Source organism: Mirounga leonina, unplaced genomic scaffold, assembly GCF_011800145.1.
Source record: "Mirounga leonina isolate KUSES-001 unplaced genomic scaffold, KU_Mleo_1.0 Mir_125, whole genome shotgun sequence".
NCBI classification, from domain to species: Eukaryota; Metazoa; Chordata; class Mammalia; order Carnivora; family Phocidae; genus Mirounga; species Mirounga leonina.
Genome location: NW_023270305.1, coordinates 15700934 through 15721754, shown reverse-complemented (window position 1 = coordinate 15721754; position 20821 = coordinate 15700934). Strand labels below are relative to the sequence as shown.

At 41.6% G+C, this 20821-nt stretch overlaps 1 long non-coding RNA gene across 1 annotated transcript; it reads left to right on the top strand.

Annotated features, from left to right (window-relative positions):
* Positions 1 to 419: 419 nt before the first annotated feature.
* On the top strand, positions 420 to 5842 carry LOC118007415. Its single transcript, XR_004678413.1, has 3 exons — positions 420 to 581; positions 2472 to 2538; positions 5053 to 5842. It is a non-coding gene; the product is annotated as an uncharacterized LOC118007415 (long non-coding RNA).
* The last annotated feature ends 14979 nt before the right edge of the window (positions 5843 to 20821 follow it).

Sequence of the window (20821 nt, the reverse complement as noted above, 5' to 3'; positions counted from 1 at the left end):
TCATTCTCTCTCTCTCTATATATATTACACTTTAATAAAGAGTATTACGGGTCATTTTAACTTTCTTCTTTTTGCTATGTGTTCTAAATGTTATCACCTTTTTCTCAGCTATATTTTCCAAAAAAGTCGAAAATGAAGACATGATGAATTGTAACAAGAGAAAAAAGAAGTTATTTTTAAAAGCTAGAACTCAATCTCAGCTACCTACCCAGATTTAGTGCCTTGAGCCCTGGACCCAGCTAAAAATAGCACAGGGCCTTTCCAGCCTGTGACCTGGGAGCTGGGCTACGTTATCCGACTCAGCAGGCCAGTGAAATGGGGTGGGGCCAGGCGGAGCCTTGTGGGTCTGGTAGGCGTGGCTCTCAGCAGGCTGTTTAGGTCATACCCGCCATCAGTAACTGGCTGTTTCTTCCCACTGCAGACCGAGAACGTAGGCTCCCAGCTTACTGCGAAGTGGAAATGAGAGGGAGGAACAAGAATCCATACTGATTAGAAGGGGAGAGGTCCAGCGCTGTAAGCAGATTGGACTTAAAGGAAGTCAGAGTAGCTAACCCAGTAGCTAATCCCTTGCTCTTCACCAGGTTAGACTTCTAATTTTTGTTTGGGCAAACCTGTGTTCATTTTCCTACGACTCAGTTTTAAATGTTATGCTTGAGTTTGAGGAAATTAGTTGCAGAACTATTTAGATTGCAATGATGAGAAAAGCTCCCTGAGTGGTTTTGCTGCTGAATCAGCTTAACCTGAAGAATTAACTTCATTTAACCTCTTCCTTTAATGCGCCCATCTCAAATGCAGGAACGACTAGTAATTATCCGTGTCACAGGGATGTTTTGAGGCTTAATTAATGTTTATAAGCTGCTCTAAAGTATTCAGATGAAGAGAGAGTTGATAGGAATGTTGCTGTTCTAAGTTCCATTTACAAACTCTGACAAGTTGCAAAAATGGGGTGTGGTACCGTGCTTCCAAGTGAGCCAGCATGGTGTCTCCAAGATTCCACCTTGTTTAATTAGAATCACTATCACTTGGCCCATATGACTCAGGAGGACTCTATTTCTACATTTTGTTCATTTGTTAAAGGAGAGTGTAAATATGAGGGTGATTCATAACAAGTGACAACATTCAGGGAGGTGACTTTAAACAAGTTCGTATGTTGCTGTTGTCAGTAGACAGACAAATTTTAGCCCCGACCTGAAGTAAGAAGCAAATTTACTTTCTTTCTTTCCTTTTTTTTTTTTTTAAAGATTCTATTTATTTATTTGACAGAGAGAGACACAGCGAGAGAGGGAACACCAGCAGGGGGAGGGGGAGAGGGAGAAGCAGGCTCCCCGCAGAGCAGGGAGCCCCATGTGGGACTTGATCCCAGGACCCTGGGATCATGACCTGAGCCGAAGGCAGTCGCTTAACCGACTGAGCCACCCAGGCGCCCCACAAATTTACTTTCTTCTTTTTTCTTTTCTTTTCTTTCTTTTTTTTTTTTCACAATGGACTTTCAAGACAGGGCTAGGATGTGTCAAACTCCGAGATCACATAGAAGCTTTAAGTCAGACATTGTAGATGCCATTAGAAGCCTTCCCCAAAATAAATCCATCCTGCTGCATGATTTGAAATGCCTTAGGATACTATCTTTTTCATCCTTAAGAAGCAGACACCCTGAAATCTCATCTATGAAAAACAATCCGAGAGAGGCTAGTAAGCCTCTGTCAAGAGCACACTTTTCCTTATTACGGTAGCCAGTAAACTTGGCTTTGCTTGATAAAAAAATTTAAATCTGTGATCAAACAGTAATGTAGTGGGCTGAATAATGACAGTGAAGATGGGAACAATAACGTTGGTGGGAATAATAATAGCAAGCATGTATTTTGGGCTTACCAGGTGCCAGACACTGTTCTAAGAGCTTTGCATGTCTTGACTCACTTGATCCCAGCAATAACCCTAGAAGATAAGACCTATTATCATCTCTATTTTACAGACAAGTAAACTGAGGCTTGGAGAAGTTAAGTAACTAACTTGCCTGAATTATATAGCTTAGCAGCTGGCAGTGTTTTCAAAACATCAGTGTGTTTACAGTTCCCCAGAAAACTAGTTAAAATTGATGTTCCCAGCCCAAGACCAGAGATTTTGATTCAGAAGTGTGGGATGGGGCCTAGAAAAATGCATTTCTAATGAACACCAAAGGCAAATTTACTGTAGGTGGCCTTTTGACCACCCTTTGGGAAACAGCGGCCCAGACTTAGAGAAATGAAAGTCTGGGAGTCAGACTTTGCCAGTGTTTCTCCAGCACTAGCCTTCCCTGTCCAGCTGAAGAGTAGATCATTTGCCCAGCTGGGACTGTATGTCCTCATAGTGAAAAAAAAAGGCTGTATCAGGCTGACATTGGTTAATGAAAATAACCCTTTGACACATCCAAATTGATTTGTTCAGGTTCCATATTTAACATTTAACCTTCTGACTTTAATTTGATTTCTTAACAGATTTTCCTACCAGGAAGAGTGTGTGCCATGAGATATGAATTTCAGCTGGTAGTTATAGCTCTCACAGGTAATGAATGAATGGCATTGTGATTTATTAATCAATCTATTATAACTCTGGTTAATGTGAATCAATTCTCTCCTGAATGAACTGAGAACAATGAGTTTAGGAGCCTGCAAACCTCAGAGCCAACATACATTTTGAGGCCTGATTTATCCTTTCCTTAGCACACACACATCACTGAGCTGGAAGATACATTTTGAGACTGAGAATGTTGATACCCACATCTCTCCAAGAGGGTAAGTTTATCAGGTATAATAAAATGATTCACAAAAAGTCATTCACGTGGCTTTCATCTTGCAATTCATCAAAAAACATTCACGTATCCTTCTATCCTTGGCTTTTAAACATCTGACCACTGAGATGTTGAAGGGCGTGATGATGAATTTTCCACATCCTTGCCCTTTTGTTCTTCTCAAATGCCATTTGTCTGATTTGGAACATGTATCACTTGGTAAATCTGGAAAAGACACACAAATGGGCTTGGCCAGAGACAATGCTGTGGAGACTGAACCAACCCATATTATATACCCACTTTTCCTTAGAGCAAAAACATGAGGCAGTGTAAAGCAGTTATAGTTTCCATGGTCCCTCTCCATGAGGAAATATCAAGGTATTTGCCTCTCCATACATTCCACATCCTATGCTCTGGATAAGACATATTGCCACCCTCCTCCTTGCTGGCCACACTCCAGCTGCACTACCCTTCTCTTCCCGTACTCACCAAACCTGCTCCACCCCTTTGTCCCAGGGCCTCTTCTACCTGTAATGTTCTTTACCCACATCTTGCTGTGATTGGCTCCTCTGTGTTTCAGGTCTCAGCTTAAATGTTGCCCTTCAGAGAGGGCTTCACTGACACCCATCTAAAGCAGTCACTATTGCATTATTCAGTCTCATTCTCTGTATGGCACTTAGCAGTTGCTAATATTTTTATTGTTTATTTATTTGTTTTTTTTAATAGTCTGTCTCCCTCAACTATAATGTAAACCCCATTGAGTCTAGAATCTTCTATTAGGGGGCAGCTGGGTGATTCAGTCGGTTAAGCATCCTACTCTTGATTTTGGCTCAGGTCATGATCTCAGGGTTATGGGATCGAGCCCCACATCAGGCTCTGGGCTCAGTGCAGAGTCTGCTTGTCCCTCTCCATCTGCTTCTTTCCCTACTCTCTGTCCCTCTCTCTCAAATAAACAAGTAAGTAAAATCTCTTTTTTAAAAAAAGAATCTTCTATTAGATCGTATTTTCACTCTTGTATCTACAGTGCACAAAACTATGCATAACACAGGAGAGATGTTTGGGGAGGAAAAAAGGGAAGAGAGTGGGGAAAGCCATTTCTGATCTGAGGCTGATTCCAGTTGTCAGAGGCATCCAATTGGCTATTTCTTTGCTTAAGAGTAAAATATTTTTATCCACTTCCTTTGGAAACAAATCAGAGATCTTAAAGATGTGTTGACTTTATTGCATAAGACTATTTAACAGAGGTTAAAAAAACATGAGTTACACTGAGAGTCTTTGCTAGATATTTGTCATCATTAGCTCTGTCTCAGTAGTTATTGCAATATGAGATCAGGTGCTTGAATTAGCATCAAAGTAAAATAAAAACTGTTATACTAAAAGGCTTTCTTCCCAAAGAGCTCAAAGATACCTTGTTGGCAACCAATGGGGTAATAGTAAAGTATCTTCCCATAGAAATAGGAAATGAGGTTGCCTTCTAAGAGTTCAATCAGTAAGACACACACACACACACACACTCTCACACAGATTATAAGTTGACTGAAGGAGTAAACTGATAGGTAACCCATGTGTAACTGAAGACTTTGGAAACACCCATAACTTCAGCCAAGGTGACCTGGGGGTGATTTTAGAATGGCAAGCACCAGAATGTGACTGTTAATTTAAAAAGTGTAAAACTAGTCAATTGTTTGGAGAAAACCTGGATGAATAGAGGTGGTGGGCAGAGGTTCTGTCAGTGTATAGCATGGAAGACCTAAGCCTAAGAAGCCAGAAGTTGAGAGCACCTTCCCAAATACTGTTCAGGGGAGAAGGGGCCTTGGCTCAGGGACTTGAGCTCTCAGGTCTCTGTGGCAAAGGATTAGCCATCTACCTACCTCTCCTTACTCAGATTTCATGCTCTAAGTACAGAACTGAAATCATTTTGTTCCCTGTCTACAGGAAGAAAATGCCCCCCAGTCTGCTGATATGAGGGTCCATTTGCTAGCTGGTTGCATTTATTATTAAAATGGGATACACTCTATTTATTTATTATTATCATTTTTTAAGTGAGCGCTAGGCCCAATGTGGGGCTGGAACTCACAACCTTGAGATCAACAGTCCCATGCTCTAGTGACTGAGCTAGCCAGGCACCCCAAAAATGGAATACACTTTAATTTTGGCTATACAGCATTCTCTGTGAGCTTGGGTTAGTGTGAAGCTACCCCTGAGATAGAGTTTGAGAGCAGAGTGACTTGTGTTGGTTCCATACTGCATGACAGAGAATGGACCAGAATTTATATTGCCCGTGACAGGCTGGCTCTGAGAAGATGAGGGCTGACCTAAGCTTGGTTCCTTCTCTCAAGTTCACCAATCCTATACCTCATGTGACTTCCTGAGGAGATACTGAGTGAGGGAACGATGAGAAGCCAGGAATGTATTCCAGCTGGACGCGTCCTCAAGAACTGCAAGTTCTCAATGGAGGAACCACAAGTACTCTAGTCCATGGGGTGACAAACTTTTTCTGTAAAGGACCAGATAATGAACACATTAGGCTTTGCTCTTTGAGGAGACAGGTGAGCCCAGAAAAGGGAACACAGATTGCAGGGGCCAGATAAGAGCTATCGCCTCCTAGAACCCTTGGGAGAACTAGGGTTATCAGAACTAAAGTTGGGGGTGGGGCAGGGTAAGATGAGGCTTTCTAGAGAACGCTAAAGAGGAAATACCACTTGGCCAGGAATGAGATGAGCTCAGGTAATTAATTGGTGGAAAGTACCAAATCCAAGGGGTCTCTGAGATGTCTCATAAAGGTCTTCAAGCTACACACTCACCCCTCTATGGGTTTGTAACTGACTGGTTCTGTTGGGTTCTGTCAGTACTCTACCATTTATCTGGGCAAAGGGATCTTCCTCAAAAGCTTGGATAACACACCTAAATTGCACCCCAATGAATGAATGGATATCATTTTGAAACAGGATCCTCCAGCTACGAATGACTATCTGTTTACTTGAGGGGGGACCAAGACTTAATTAACCAGCTTTGCTGTTTGGGGTAAGTTTAGAGACAGTCTAAATATATTTTTTTCCATGATAGCTTTTTCATTATATGTTTTATTCTTTGGAATTTAAATCACTTTTTTTTTAAATTCTCTATGCTGTACTTTTTATCCCTGTGACTTATTCATTCCATAACTGGAAGCCTGTACCTCCCACTCCCCTTCACCCATTTTGCCCATTTCCCTACCCACCTCCCCTCTGGAATCTATAAATAAATTCTGCATTTAGAGCATGAAATCTGAGTAAGAAGAGGTAGGTAGATGATTTATCAAATTCAAAATATGCAGATGAACATGTAAGTGTAACTGACCAGAGGGGAAACCAGAATCCCAGAACAATTAGGGAGTTGGTGGAGGAAATGTAAATAGAGCCTGGGTTCCAGGTTCTAATCTTCTATCGTCACTCTACTGCAGTGATTCTCAAATACTGCATTGGACAAGATGGATGGCAGCATCTTTTCAAGCTGTGTAGTTTGAAAAAGCTCTTATCCCTCCTTACCCCCAGTTGACATTCGCTGATCTACAATTCATCTTATGTTGCTTTGGATCTTCTTGAAACCCCTTCAAATAAAATTTAAAAAGCCAAACCAAAACAAAACAAACATGAGTTTTATAACGCAAGCTGGAGAATGGTTCTCCTTATTTAGAAGCAGCCAACAGAAGAGCTATAAAGAACAGAATGATTCCTAAATCAGCAAACCCCACAAGTTTGGATGATGCAAAACCAAGAGACTGTGGCTGGGATCAGTCTCATTCACTGGCAAGAAGCCGCCCAATAAATCACAAGATAGAACCATTTTAAGGCCTCTCTTCTAAAATAGAAGAGGGGAGTGTGTCAGACTTGTATTTATTCTGAAAGGAATAAAGACAAGTAAATTCTTTTAGAATTTCAATCTGTGGCAAGCAAGTAACTTGAGTAAAGTGATGAAACCATTCTCCACAAAATGAGGGTGAATTGAAGGTGTGCTGCACTTGCAAAACACACCCGTGTTAACACCACTCCCACCAAGTGTAAGAGGTAGCTGCCGGGATTTAGGTAGGGTAATAACATCAGGAAAACATTAAGAGGAGCCTGGAGTAGATGACGGCTGATCCTGACGTCAGCATTGAAGTACGTGGCTGCACCAGTCTAGATATTAAACACCTTATCTGAAATAATATGAAACCTAGAGTCATCAGGTAGAATCATGTACATTTTGAGTTTGAATGGACCCTAGAGAAGTTATCCAGATGGAAAAACTGAGTCCCTCCCCCGAACTCAAAGTCTTCTCCTTGAATAGCCCCATTGTCTGAATCCTCTAGATTGGGCTCCTTGACTGCAGGGACTATATTTTTTTATCTTTGAATTCCTAACACCTAGCACAGTATCTAGTGCTTCATAAGTGTCCAATAATATTTGCCAAGCCAATCAGAAGAAGCAAAAGTGTAAATCCTAGGGCAATAGGAAACAAAAATGTAGAAGAAAAATCCTTCTCTGTTCTCCTAGGGCATGGCAGGGCAAAATCACCCCAAAAAGCAAAAGTGAGTTTGACCTCAGTGTATCTTTTTTTAGGTGAACATCCCAAGTCACATGAGCATTTGCTAGACTGCCCAGAGCTATCACCTCTATCATTGCTACTAACAACAGGGCTTGCTTATTTTGTCTTATTTGAGTGTCAGAATGAGTTCATTCACAATGAAGTGCCCTGCTTTAATTACGGCAGAAACAAAAATTGGGCAGACAAGTGATTTCCGTTCAAGGATCTCAGAAATGTTTCCCTTTTGAAACCTGAAGTATTAAGGGAACATCAAAACAACATTGTTTGAAGTTAAAAGTAGAGGTTACCTCTTCATGGAAAAAGATTAAATGTAATTCTATCCACCTTATGATTATAATCATTCGTCAGATTTAGTAACTGTTGGGAAACAATCCTATCTTTTTTGCATCTAGATTATTTGGTTCTTTTCTCTGAAAAGACTGAAAATACTATGAGCCCTTAATTTCAATAGCACAAAGAATTGTGCATTGCATATTTATAAGTCAGCCACAGGATAAAAGGAAGCCATAAAGAATTAAACATTACATTCTCTTAAGAAATCGTTTTTTTCGGTATTACATAAATATCTTTGTGCTTTTCCATTTTCTCTTTGAAACCAAGTAACCCTATGACATTTCAAACTGAAATAACTACACATGCAATTTTTATATCAAAGCTAGGATGACTTTTTTTTAGAACCAAGTAAAATTAACAACACACGGCATATTATTCATTGTCCTATGACCTTTGCTATTTAATTTCATATTCTGAAAATGTTTGTTTCTAAATTTAGTCAGGAAAATGAGGGAATGTCATGGTTGCTTTGTTGGCTGTACATTACAGGGATTATACATAGAATTTTCAAACGTGGATGTTTAGAAAATATATATTGTTTGCCCATTTGGCATGTGAAAGGTTTAATAAAGCCTGGTAATTTGGATTTACAGAGGGACTCCCCATCCAAGGTCCAAAAAAATTCTAAGTAACCGTAAAGGGCAGTGCCTGGTAAGGTCAAGGACAGGAGGGGCACGTCTATTGCCATAGGGGCCAAGAACCAGTGGCTGTTGATGGCCCCCAAAAGTACCACTGCACTCCCTCACTATCCTCAGTCTCCCATTTTCACCAGAGACTATGATGTGGTTGGTCCAGATCTGGAGTTCAACAAAAAAATTTGTTTTTAAGTTGTACGATCCCTTCTTTCAAACAGAAACAAAACCAAGAACACAGTCTGCACTACGCACGAGGTGACAGGGATCTGCTGTGGCTGATGTGTGGTTTGGGACTGGGGGTCAGACACACTTCAGTGGAATCTAGGGGCGCATGGAACGGGATCTTGGAATCATTGCTCCAATGTGCCACCACCAGAAGTCAGCTCACCGTTCCTGCTTAGAGTGGTTGCCTCTGCCCAGGCCAGAACCTTGTGAGCGGTAGGACAAGTTGTGCCCTCTGCTTGGTGCCCAGACAAGGGGGCTGCTGAGGGCTGCAAGCCAGCCCTGGCTCCTCCTGCCACATCCAGTGCCTTGGTTCAGGGCAGCTTCGACAAGGAGGAAAGGGTACCTTTCGTGTGTCATTTGCCTGAAGAGGATATGATTTTCTTCCTAGCACAGAAGTCTTAGGAGCTGGAAAGGCCTAGGCCCAAGGCAGTGGATGTTCTTGAGAGAGTTTCTGACCCCACTCCTGTCCTGATATTTCTGGCCTGCCTGTCCTTGGGGTTGTAGTGCTCCCGCTAGGGTGAGGAGCCCCCAGATCAGTACCAAAGAGCAGTATCTGCTTGGCTGTCAAGTCCTGAGTGGGAGGCTCTCTCTCAGCCCAGCAGCTTGGCCTCTGGGCCCACCCCCCGCCTCACTGTGAAGTGGGATGGGAAGCTCCGAATGGGCCCTGCCACCAGCATTGGGAAATGTGAGTGCCTGGGGCCCTTTTCTGCTTTGGGCTCATTCCTGCTTCTCCTCTCCCTCTTCCTTCCTTCTCTCTACTCCTTCGCTCCAAAGGAAAAGACTCTTAAACCTTTCCCATCTCCAAGGGTGTGGGGGCATGGTTCATTCCCTTTTAGGTGAATTTTAAGTGTACTCAGAAAATTATGACCACGCAAAGGAATTCCTGAAATTTTTATTTTTATTTTTGGAGAGAAAGGCATAGATTTGGGCCATCCCTCAAACTCCCCAACTCATCCCTTATATTTACCTGGATAACCTGGACCGCTCAGGAAGCAGGCCAGACAAGGGCACAGACGGAGGCCCACATAAGCTACATCTACACATTGATAATTTGTAAAGAAAGGTAAAAGATGTTAGCTAAAATGTGTCATATCTTTCTGTCTTGACAAATCAATGACGAAATCCGAAAGCATTTACAAAGCTATGGTCTTTATGTGATGAAAGTTGGCAATATACCAAAGATGAGTACATTTAGTTATTTTGCACATGTTTGGATGAGCTAGCAGTGTTTTGTATGAGTAACGAAAGGCATAAATAATTCACAAATCATTCATTTATTCTGCAACATCTATTTTATTTTCTTCATTTCAGCAAAACCACTAAATGTGTTGTTACGTAAAGATTTTCATGTCATTTGTGTTCAACTGATAGTAATAACAGGTTAAAAATAAAGTGTAATTGTTTTCAAAATGTTGAAAAATTGAGTATATTTTTATCAAAATGTCAAAGCAAATGGCCATTTTGAAGCTATAACTACTTTGTATATTTTCAGAAGTTATTATTCGAAAATATTTATATTATCTATTGAAATTAAAAGGCAAACTAAAAAAAGAATATATGTATACACCAACGTTTTAAGTGAAAATTGTTTAAATATGGCTGAACTTTTAAATTTAACTCTGTGAATATTTGGTGGACTCTTATTAAATACATTTATATACAAATTAAATTATTGCCATCCTAGTGTTTAATATCCATCTGGTTGTCAATATCAAGAATTAGCCTTATGTTTCATGCATGCTACAGCTACATTTATATATTTATATTCGAAGAGTAATATAAATTGTTTGCTGTTGCAAAATATCCTCTGTCACTGTGTCCTGTTGCGAATACCATCTCATTGTCCAGTACCTGCAGGATTGTGAGATAGAACACAAAAAGAAGCAAGAACAGGGATGCTCAGCACTGCTGGGTAATGATACCTCGTTATGCAAGAGTGTATCGCATTCACACTCTTTGAGAGAAAGGATTTGACAACTTAATTAATTTGTCTTCTCTTACCTAGGAGCTTCCGCCATTCAAATCTTTCCAAAGCAGTTTTTATTTCTAATATCACCAGCAACACAACCCATGAACCTTCTTTTGTTTTGAAGACATAGGGCAAGAGAGAGGTCCAGCAGTGTTTCTGTGAGTCCTGGATGGTGGTATCTCAAGAAGACGTGTTTAGGGTCATGGGGCGCACTGGGCCAGCATGGCGTGATGGATCCCAAGGGCCAGAGGCACCCATATGTCCCTCTATCACTAGTGTTTGTGTGGTAAACATGCGGTGCAGGGCAGGGGTCTCTGTGGTCTGGTATCAGGGTGGTACTATCTGGAGTTTTGGGAGAAATCACCCTAAAAAAATCCTCCAGTGTCAGAATTCAGGAGCAGATATACTTCCATGGTAGAGATTCTGCTATAACAAGCAAATTGTGGGGGTCCCTGCGTGGCTCAGTCAGTGAGACATTTGACTCTTTGATTTTGGCTCAGGCCATGATCTCAGGGTCGTGAGATCGGGCTCCGGGCTGGGCATGGAGCCTGCTTAAAATTCTCTCTCTCCCTCTTCCTCTGCCCCTCTCCCCACCCCAGTTGTGCACGTGTGTGCACACACACATGCTCTCTTTATCTCTTGAAAGAAAAAAAAAGCAAATTACACATAACAGTTATGCTAAAATTTCACTTCCCATTTTGCTGTGAGAGTAGTTCTTTTTTTTTTTTTCCTTTTCTTCCCTTCCTTTCCCTTTTGTTCTTTCTCTCTCTCTCTACCCTCAACTACCCTCCAGCCCCAACACATATTGCCAGCACAAATCTAAACTGCTCTGGGATCTACCAGTCAATCTGCATTCTGACCTTGTTACCAGATTCCTTCCTTCCTTTCTTTCTTTTTTCTTTTTGGTTAACAGCCTTATTGAGATATAATTCACATACTATACACTTTATCCATTTCAAGTATACACATCAATTTTTTTTTGTATGTTCACCGAGTTGTTCAACCATCTTCACAATCAACTTTAGAACATTTTCATCATCCCAAAAGGATGATAGTCATAGTTATTAGTAGACACTCTCTATTTCCCCTTGAACACCTCCCTGCTCTTTCCCCTCCCTTCCTTGACCCCAGGCAATCACTAATCTACTTTTGTCTTTATAGATTTGCCTATTATGGACATTTCATATAATTGGCATCCTACAATATGTGATCTTTTGTGACTGGCTTCTTTCACTTATAATGTTTTCAAGGTATACCCATGTTATAGCAGGTGTCAGGACTTCATTCATTTTTGTTGCTGAATAATAATCCACTGTGTGGATAGACCACATTTTATTTATCCATTCGTCAGTTGATGGACATCTGAATTGTTTCCACTTTTTGGCTATTATGAACAATGCTGCTATGAACATTAGTGTGCAAGTTTTGTGTGGACATGTGTTTTCGTTTCTCTTGGATGTATACCTAGGAGTAGAATTGCTGGGTCATATACTAACTTTTTTATGGGTAACTTTTGAGGAATTGCCAGACTGTTTTCCAAAGAGGCTGTGCCATTTTACATTCCCATCGGCAATGCATGAAAGTTCCAATTTCTCTATATCCTTGCTAACACTTGTTATTGTCTGTCTTTTTTATTTTAGCCATCCTAGTCGGATGGAAAGTGGTTTCTCACTGTGAGTTTGATTTATAATTCTCTAATGGCTAATGACCTGATAGTTTTTTTAAGTGACTATTCTTGATGAGAAAGAACAAAAGTCTTTGTGAATGCCCTCACTCAGTGCCTTGCTTACGGTATTTAGAAATAAATCAGCTCATAAGACAAACATATTGGAAGGGACCTGGGACCCAGGGCAGGCTCCTGCTTTGCCACAACTCACCTACGGTGCTGGGTGTTCATTGCTTCCACTGTTAGAAAGTCCTGATCTTTAGTGAGAATTTTTTTTTTTTTTAATCTGAAACATTTAGTCACTGGGTCTAGCTTTGCTCTTTCAAGCAAGGCAAGCTTTCTCTTCACCCTAGCACCCTTCTCCTTCACTTGACTAAATCCGTCCACAAAGTTGTAAAGACAAGTGTTGGCCGTCCACTAAGTTGTTAACTTTTTCCTTCCCCTTTTCAGTTACTGAACACAGCCGGAGGCTGGTGCGTGGAACTGGCTGCCTTACCAGGCTGTGGCAACTCGGCAGGGCTTCTCAAGGGAAGCCCTGCAAGTCAGAGGGTACAGACCAAAGGGGAAGGGCGAGTGGAAGTAAGTTGAAGAAACATTCTGAAATCACCTTGCTTTGTTTTTCGTGACTATATTGATTTTGAAATTCCAAAGAACTTTACAAGAGAGTACGTGAATTTTATGTTTACTGAAAGGGAACACATGTTAAGAAGGTGTTAGAATGCAGTCTATAAAAACAGAGGGTTGACCATTCTGTTTCCTGCATGAAAAAAGACACAGCTCATTTCCCTCAACCTGGCACACGGAAAAGGCAGCTGCTGTGGCTGTGCGTGTGTGTGTGTGTGTGTGTGTGTTAGAGAGTGCCAGTCCACCCATCTCCCCCACCCCTCCATGAACCTGATGTTCCCACTCTGCTTCCTGTACAGTTCTATGTTCTCCCTCCTCAGACCTCTGATAAGGATTCTCTCTCTTGCTTCTCCTCAAACTCTGGAACCCGGTGGGCAAAATGCCCTAATTTCTCCTATTTCCCATTTCCGAGCCCCTATACTTCCTCATCTAAACTGATGATTTTCTCCTGAAGGCACCGTGTCCCATTCCCCCTCTCTCAGAGACCCCATTCTCCTCTTGCTCTCTGCCACCACCTTCGGAGTCTGGACTGCTGTGTGGGCCTCTCTTCTCATCTCCTCAAGCTCCAGTCTCTTTCTACTCTGTGCCATGGGTGCCACGTTGATTTTCTGGAATCACAGACCCTCCCTCCCTATGGAATTAGAAGGCTTTTTGTAATCTGAACCTCTTGCCTTTGGCAGAGGGCACTTCTTGGCATGGTTCTAGCCCAGTTACCCAGCAGCTACAAGGGGCTTTGTGTGTGAGTGACTAGACCCTAGGAATGGCTCACTAAATTCCCTCCTTTTCCCTGCAATGCACAGAGCCAATGCTCCTCTCATAGCCTTTGCACTGGCTGTTCCCTCTGGCTGGAGCGCCCTTCCAGGTGTTTTCCCCCGGGGCTCACTCCTTCCATGACTCAGATCTCAGTTCAGATAGCAATTCCTCTGAGCCCCTTCCCTGACAGCCCTCACGTGTAGCTCAGTGACAGAGGGATTTCTGTCTGCTTTGCTCACTGCTGTATTCCTAGCACCTAGAACAGTGCTGGCACATGGCAGGCACTTGATAAATACCTGCTGAGTTATTAGAACAAAGCAGCTTCTATAGAAAGTACTGGGCTGCCTAAGTTCTGCCATTCTGTGGGCAAGACAAGAACTGAGGAATGAACAAAGAAGGGAGGAGCAAAGAAGAGGAGAGAGGCTATGAGCTCTTGCAGGGTGGAGACAAACGTGGATAGCTGGAGACAAAATAGGGCATAGGGTTTGGGACCCTGTCTCCACCTTCTCCGATGTGGAAAATAATCTCTGTTGTGATTAAAGCCAAATGCAGGTTTCACTTACAGACAAGAACATTGTTGAAGACATCAGAAAAGGAGACAATGTCTCCACCATCCCTCCAGGTTTGATCACCAAAATAAGAAATGGGCAGGTAAGTGTTGATTCCCACTGCATTTTAGGTGATTCCCTCTCTAAAAATATCAGCAAAAATGGGATCCAAATTCAAAGAACACACATTATCTAAATGGTCTGAAATTTTAAAAAGCAGTTTCCTCTAAAGTGCACATAATTTCCTAAGACTCTTTGGCTACTCACTAAAGTGTTTTTGTTCGTGACTGGGCAAATCACCTGTCATGGTAGAAACTGACAATATATAAAGGACGCTCCCAACTCAGAACCCCATTGTGCAATCATGCTTGATCTCTTTTGTCAAACTGGATCTTCTGCTTCCTTTGCCAGCTGAAATCAAATGGATGCATTAGGTCATGGCATTAATATGAAAATTTTCACACTTGTTTTTCTTTCTCCTTTCTTACCCCCTTTTTATTACATGGCACAAGTCAGATCCTAATTATGAAAGTGAGGAACTCCAGCAGCTTGTTAGCACACTGAGACTGAGCAATGTGGCCCATCTTGTTTCGGCCTCTCTTGGTGAGAGCCCAGGGGTATTAGTCACATGATTGTTTAGGATGTGCAACCAACCAAAACTCAAATGACATCACCAGAGTGAATTACTCTGGGACTTTGCAAATCTACAATGCAGGATTTGCCAGGGAGAATTAAACCATCAGCTTTTTTTTCTGCTCCCATCCCCACCGCCCCCACCCTCCAGGCATGTAGTCTTCTTTTTCTAGTTGCTTTGCTTCCAAGAGGAACTTGGTCTAGTTTTTCTTTCTGGTACATGAACGTGTCATAGAAACTAAAGCTTCATAGATGTGCTATCATTGCCACTTCAAGTGTTTTAATTTCTTTCTCAATATAATTATCCAGTGCTTTAGACATCTGTATGTGCTGTTTTCCCACGTCTCTGGATTTTGGTGTGTGATGTTTCCTCTGTCTGTCATGACCTTTCCCCTGGCTTTCATTTCAAATGACTCTTGATATGTGAATTTTATTTACTTATTTATTTATTTATATTTTATTTTTAAGTAATCTCTACACCAAACGTGGAACTCAAACTCACAACCCTGAGATCAAGAGTCCCATGCTCCCCTAACTGAGCCAGCCAGGTGCCCCTCCTCCTATGTGAATTTTATTTCATTTTATTATTTATTTATTTATTTATTTATTTATTTATTTATTTATTTATTTATTTTTTATTTTAAAGATTTTGTATATTTATTTGAGAGAGAGAGACATTGATAGGGAGAGAGAGCCTGAGCAGGAAGGAAGGGAGAAGCAGACTCCCTGCCAAGCAGGGAGCCCAATGTGGGGCTTGATCCCAAGACCCTGGGATCATGACCTGAGCTGAAGGCAGCCGTTAACTGACTGAGCCACGCAGGCGCCCTTCTATGTAAATCTTAAATACATATGTTTAGAGTTGTTGCATACCCCTGATGCATTAAAACCTTTATCAAAATGTAGTGACTCACTTTATCTCTAATAGTGCTTTTTTTTGTCTTAAGCTCATTTGTTTGATACTAATAATAGCCACATTAGCTTTTTTTTTTGGTGTTTGCCAGCTCTGTCTTTTTACAGTACTTCTATTTTCTGTCCTTTTGCATCCTTAGAGTCCAGCAAGTCTCTTATAAAAAGGATATCTGGATTTATGTTTTTCAATCTAACGTTTTCTGGATTTTTTAACAGGCCAGTTTTTTCCATTTACATTTATTGTGATTACTGATAATTGATTATTTGAATTTATTGCTATAATCTCATATTTTGTGCTTTCTATTTGTACTGCTTTTTCTCTGCTTCCTGCTGTCCCACTTTTTCTATTGTGATAACCTTCAACTTTGTGATTCTTTCATTTTCATAAACAAGTTGGATGTGCTACTCATATGGGAGGATTGAACTAGCAGGTTTCTGTCTTCTTGTTTCTTAGAATTTCTCCTTTTAACTAGGCCAATGAGGAAATTCTAGAGGATATGTATGACTATTCATTGTATTATCAAGAAAGAAGAATAGCTAAGAGAAGACCTGGAGAAAAACTATTTCTTAACAATTCTCACTGGGGTCTAGAGCAGTTTTAACAGCCAGGTAGCTGGTTCTCAAAATGATGAGTCAACATGGTGTGTAATGCTGGATACAGAAAGATGGGATCTGTGTAGTATATCTGCTTCCAATCTAAGGACGGTAGCTAAGTGCAATCCTTGAGAGTTTGCCATGCCTGTACTATCTGTTGTATGACTGCATGAAGAAGCAATTCTCCCATGATTTGTCTCTGTTGAATCTACTGCAAAACCCTCATTCATTCAGTGTGCCATAATGGTATTTGGCCTTCTCTTGGCTAGAAATCCATCATAAACAAACAGAAAAGGGAGCCATTAAGTTGTGACAGGACTCAGTTATAATTGGATGCTCAATGATCCAGGATATGCTTACATCATTTTTTAAGATTATCATTTAAATATAAATATTTATTTTTATTTTTATTTTTTTAAAGATTTTATTTATTCATTTGAGAGACAATGAGATAGAGAGACAGCATGAGAGAGGGGAGGGTCAGAGGGAGAAGCAGACTCCCCGCCGAGCGGGGAGCCCGACGCAGGACTCGATCCCGGGACTCCAGGATCATGACCTGAGCCGAAGGCAGTCGCCCAACCAACTGAGCCACCCAGGAGCCCTAAATATTTATTTTTAACATACTTATGTTAAGCTTTGCTTTGTGGTATCTTTTTTTTTTTTGGATTTTTTTTTTTTTCTGGAAAAACAAGTATATCATAGCATTTTAATAGCCTAGAGTTTAGTATTTGAATCCTGGTTCTTCCACAGACTAGCCATGTGATCTAAGGCAAGTGACTTGATCATGATAAACCTCAGTGTCCTCATATTCCCTGTGAAACTACTGATAAATCTACATAGAGGGTTGTTATGAGAATTTGATAAATTAAAACATAATAAATTATGAGGGTTTTGGCATAAAGTTAGTACTAAAAATAGTAGCTATTATTATGATTTTTTTTAAATAAATAAGGAACTTCTTGGAGTCACTCCTTCTTCAACCCCCTATTCCTTAGCATGGAATAATACATCTTGAGTTGGAGCTGGAACTAGGGGATGATTGATCTCTTTCCTTCAGGGATTTACTAGGCTGAGTATGGTAGAAATCCCTTTGAAGTTTAAGATGCTCTGAAGGAGGTCAAGAGAGTGACTTATACCCTCACGTGTGCTATCCTGAGCCAACAGATATCAAGGGTGTTGGTAAACTCTGTTTCAGCAGATGTGTCCTCCTTGATAAGGCTGGCATGACCTTATGCCCTCAAATCTTGATTTCCTCTCCAAACCCACTTGGAAAGCTATCAGGTACCATATTGCCACCAACCTTCTCATTCTCAGGAATCCCTATTTCAAGGGCTAGAGGGAGTCCTGTCCTAGCATGCTAAGTTAGAATTGGGAGTTCATCTTCCTATAGCATGTGATTATTTGCAGGTGATGTGTGCTATCAGACTCAGTACCATTAATAATGGGTAGAAAAAGACCTTTAGGACCCACCTGAGATTCTAACATCTTTAAATAACATGTTTCCCTATAGAAAATGTGTTTTCAGTTCCAAATAACTGATTTACAAATAAAATATTGAAACATAAGCCATTAGGAAAATGGGGCTGCAATCCTGCATCTCTCTCTCTCTCTTTTTAAGATTTTATTTATTTGAGAGAGAGAGAGAGCGAGAGAGCACACAAGCGGAGAGAGGGGCAGAGGGAGAGGGAGAAGCAGACTCCTTTGCTGAGCAGGGAGCCCGATGTAGGGCTCCATCCCAGGACGCTGGGATCATGAATTGAGCCAAAGGTAGATGCTTAACCAACTGAGCCACCCAGGTGCCCCAATCCTACACTTCTTCAGGGCAGGAAAAGGAAGGAAAATTCTGCCAATCACCTGAAGTGTACGAACAGTTGAGCACTGTGCATTTTTCTAAACTGGAATTTAGACAGGACAGCAGATGAGCAGTTTCTTGCAAAGAGCAACACTGGCTCCTTAGTGACCACCAATGATGGGGACATTGAGTTAGGTTTGAGCCCATAGCCAACCCTGTGCTCTTGCTTTATCTGGATGCCTCATTATTCCTTAGAGAGTCTTCCTCACAGGAAAGAAGGCCCCCTTCCCTCCCAAGGCTTTCTGGAAATTTCTGAGTATTGCCTAGAGGGGTCCTCTGTGTCTATACGCCTTTACCCAAAATTGCCCTGGCTCTAAGCAGCTCCCTAAACTCTCTTTCCAAGATCATTTTTTTTGTCCTTCTGTCACTCTTATCTCTGGTGTTTGACTGCCCTGGGCATGGATCTCTCACCAATCAGTCAGTTAGCAGGTAGATGCCAAGAGTCCACTATTGCTCAGGATTCCTCTAAACTCTGTGAGAGTACAGAAAAGAAAAAGACAGGATCTCTGCTCTTAAGGAACTCACAAATGAATTCAGGAAGCAGAATATCCTAGATCTTAAAACACAAGATTCAAGTCAGGCAGCCCTGATCTGAGTCCTGGGCCCACCATTTCTTAGCTGTGTACTTAGGGTCTCAGTTTTTTCACCTGTACAATGGGGATGATAAAAGTAGCTGTCCAGTAGTGTTGCCATGAGGACTGTGTTGCAAGATAAAGCACTCAGCAATGCCTGCATGAACTAAGTACTCAATGGATGTCAGCTCTCACCATTGTTATCATTATTCAGAAAGTCTGAGATAGGGTATAGACTAGTCTGAGCTACACAGGAACATAACAGCACTTTCCTCAATGCCCTCCTTAGTCTTCCCAGACTTGGGGGAGGAAGTGCTTTCTTGTGCCTCACAGAAGTGGATGGGGATGGACTGGTGGGAGACGGGCCTTGGCACAGCGAGGAGCTGCTGTTGACTTCCTGGCGAAGGCAGGCTTCCTGTTTTGGCTCAGTTCTGCACCGGGCATCTTGTTGGGCTTGGAAACCAAACAGGTGGCACTTGCTCTGTCTTTGAAGAATTTGCCAGCCAGGTGGAGGTTCAAGATGTACATGCAAGATGGAGATTTAACATAATAATGAAGCAGCATCTTAATTAACAAGATACGGTAACTGTGATAAATGTTTAAGGCAAGAAATGCTAATTGGTGAGTCTAAATTCTGGACTTACGGGTAAAATTTTCTGAACACGTTAATAGCACCTATAACTCTGTGGCAAGCACCGCAGAGACATCCTTTTCTTCCTGTCCTCTCCCACCAGAACCTTGCCTCTTTGTCCCCTGGGTGTGTTGGTGTTTCTCTCCCCAGACTGTGGTCTGGACCGCCATGAAACACAATTCTGAATCTTGCGCACAGCTTTGGTGATTTTGGATGAAAGGCTGGAGTGATCTGCTAGGGGACCCCCGTGTCTGTTTTCATTTTGAAAGCAGGGAAAGGCAGAGTGATGAACGATGAAAGCTCTCCCTTTCAAGGAGTCCCATTGACTTTGGGTGATTGCTAACTCCAGCCTTTGCAGAGGAGAATGTTTACTTTGCAGGCTTAAGGACAGGGCTGGCTTTCTGGGAGTGTTGCAACAAAGAGATTCAGTTAGAGGCCTCCGCGGACCTCCTCCCTAGCAGAGCTGCCCCAGCCGGCACCGTGAGGGTAGTTCCACGGAGTTTAGGATTTGGGTGTGAGACAGAGCTCTTGTCTGAAGGTTTTTAGCCAAATGTCTGTGTGGCTTTGCCTTCTGGAGAAATGGGTGTGTTCAGCAGAAACCCTATCTCCTGGACTCATTCTCTTAGTTGGTTAAGAGACTGTGAGAAGAAAAGCAAAACCAAATTAAAAACACGGTCATGATTCTATAGTAGTTAAAAATGTCCTTATGGAATTTGAAGGCACCACAGAAATCATCTGCAGATAGGAAAGACTAAAGCCCAGAGAAGGGAAGTGTCTTCTTCAAAGTCACACAGCAAATGAGTCAAGCGCAAACCCCGAAACCCAGGTTTTCGGCCACTGGTCCTGTTCTCTTGTCATTATTCTACTTCCGTTGACAACCACGGAGAGTTCTTTCTTCCTTTCATTGGACGCTTCTTCCTTCCCAAACCCCCCAAAGAGCCAAGATGATCCAGGAAATCCTAACTCACTTCCAAAGGCACTTTGTTGTCTGTTGGCCATGCTGTAGGGCTTGCTGTTTCAATTAAGTTTTTCGACATTTCATAGGAAATATGCAAATTGCCACTGACTCTAAATAAATCAGAGTTTATTCAGGGTTTATAAATAGGGACAATCTCACTTTCCTCTCATTCTCTCTTTTTCCTTGGCTTTATTCCTTCCACTCGCCTCCGTGAAGATAATTTCTTTTTTTAAGGCTCTACTTGGGATACATGTTTTATTGTAATCCTTAATATTTTCCTTCCATCCTGTCTTTATATTACCATCATTAATAATGACCAATGCTATCACAATTTATATTTTGCAGAATTTCTTAGTATATTAATTTTGTGGTGTTAACTCTCAACTTTTCTAATGAGGAGGAAGGTGCAGATAGGACTGGGTAGAGAGACTTTTGAAAATGTGGGCAGGGTGTTTGTGAATGTCTGGGCAGTGGAATATTTTTGCGGCATGGTGGGTGTTTTGAACTCTCTGGAAACTAACAAGCAAGCTCCACACATACGCTTGATGGAAGTCCTCCAGGCTTTGGATAACACAGGAGCCTTTCAGAA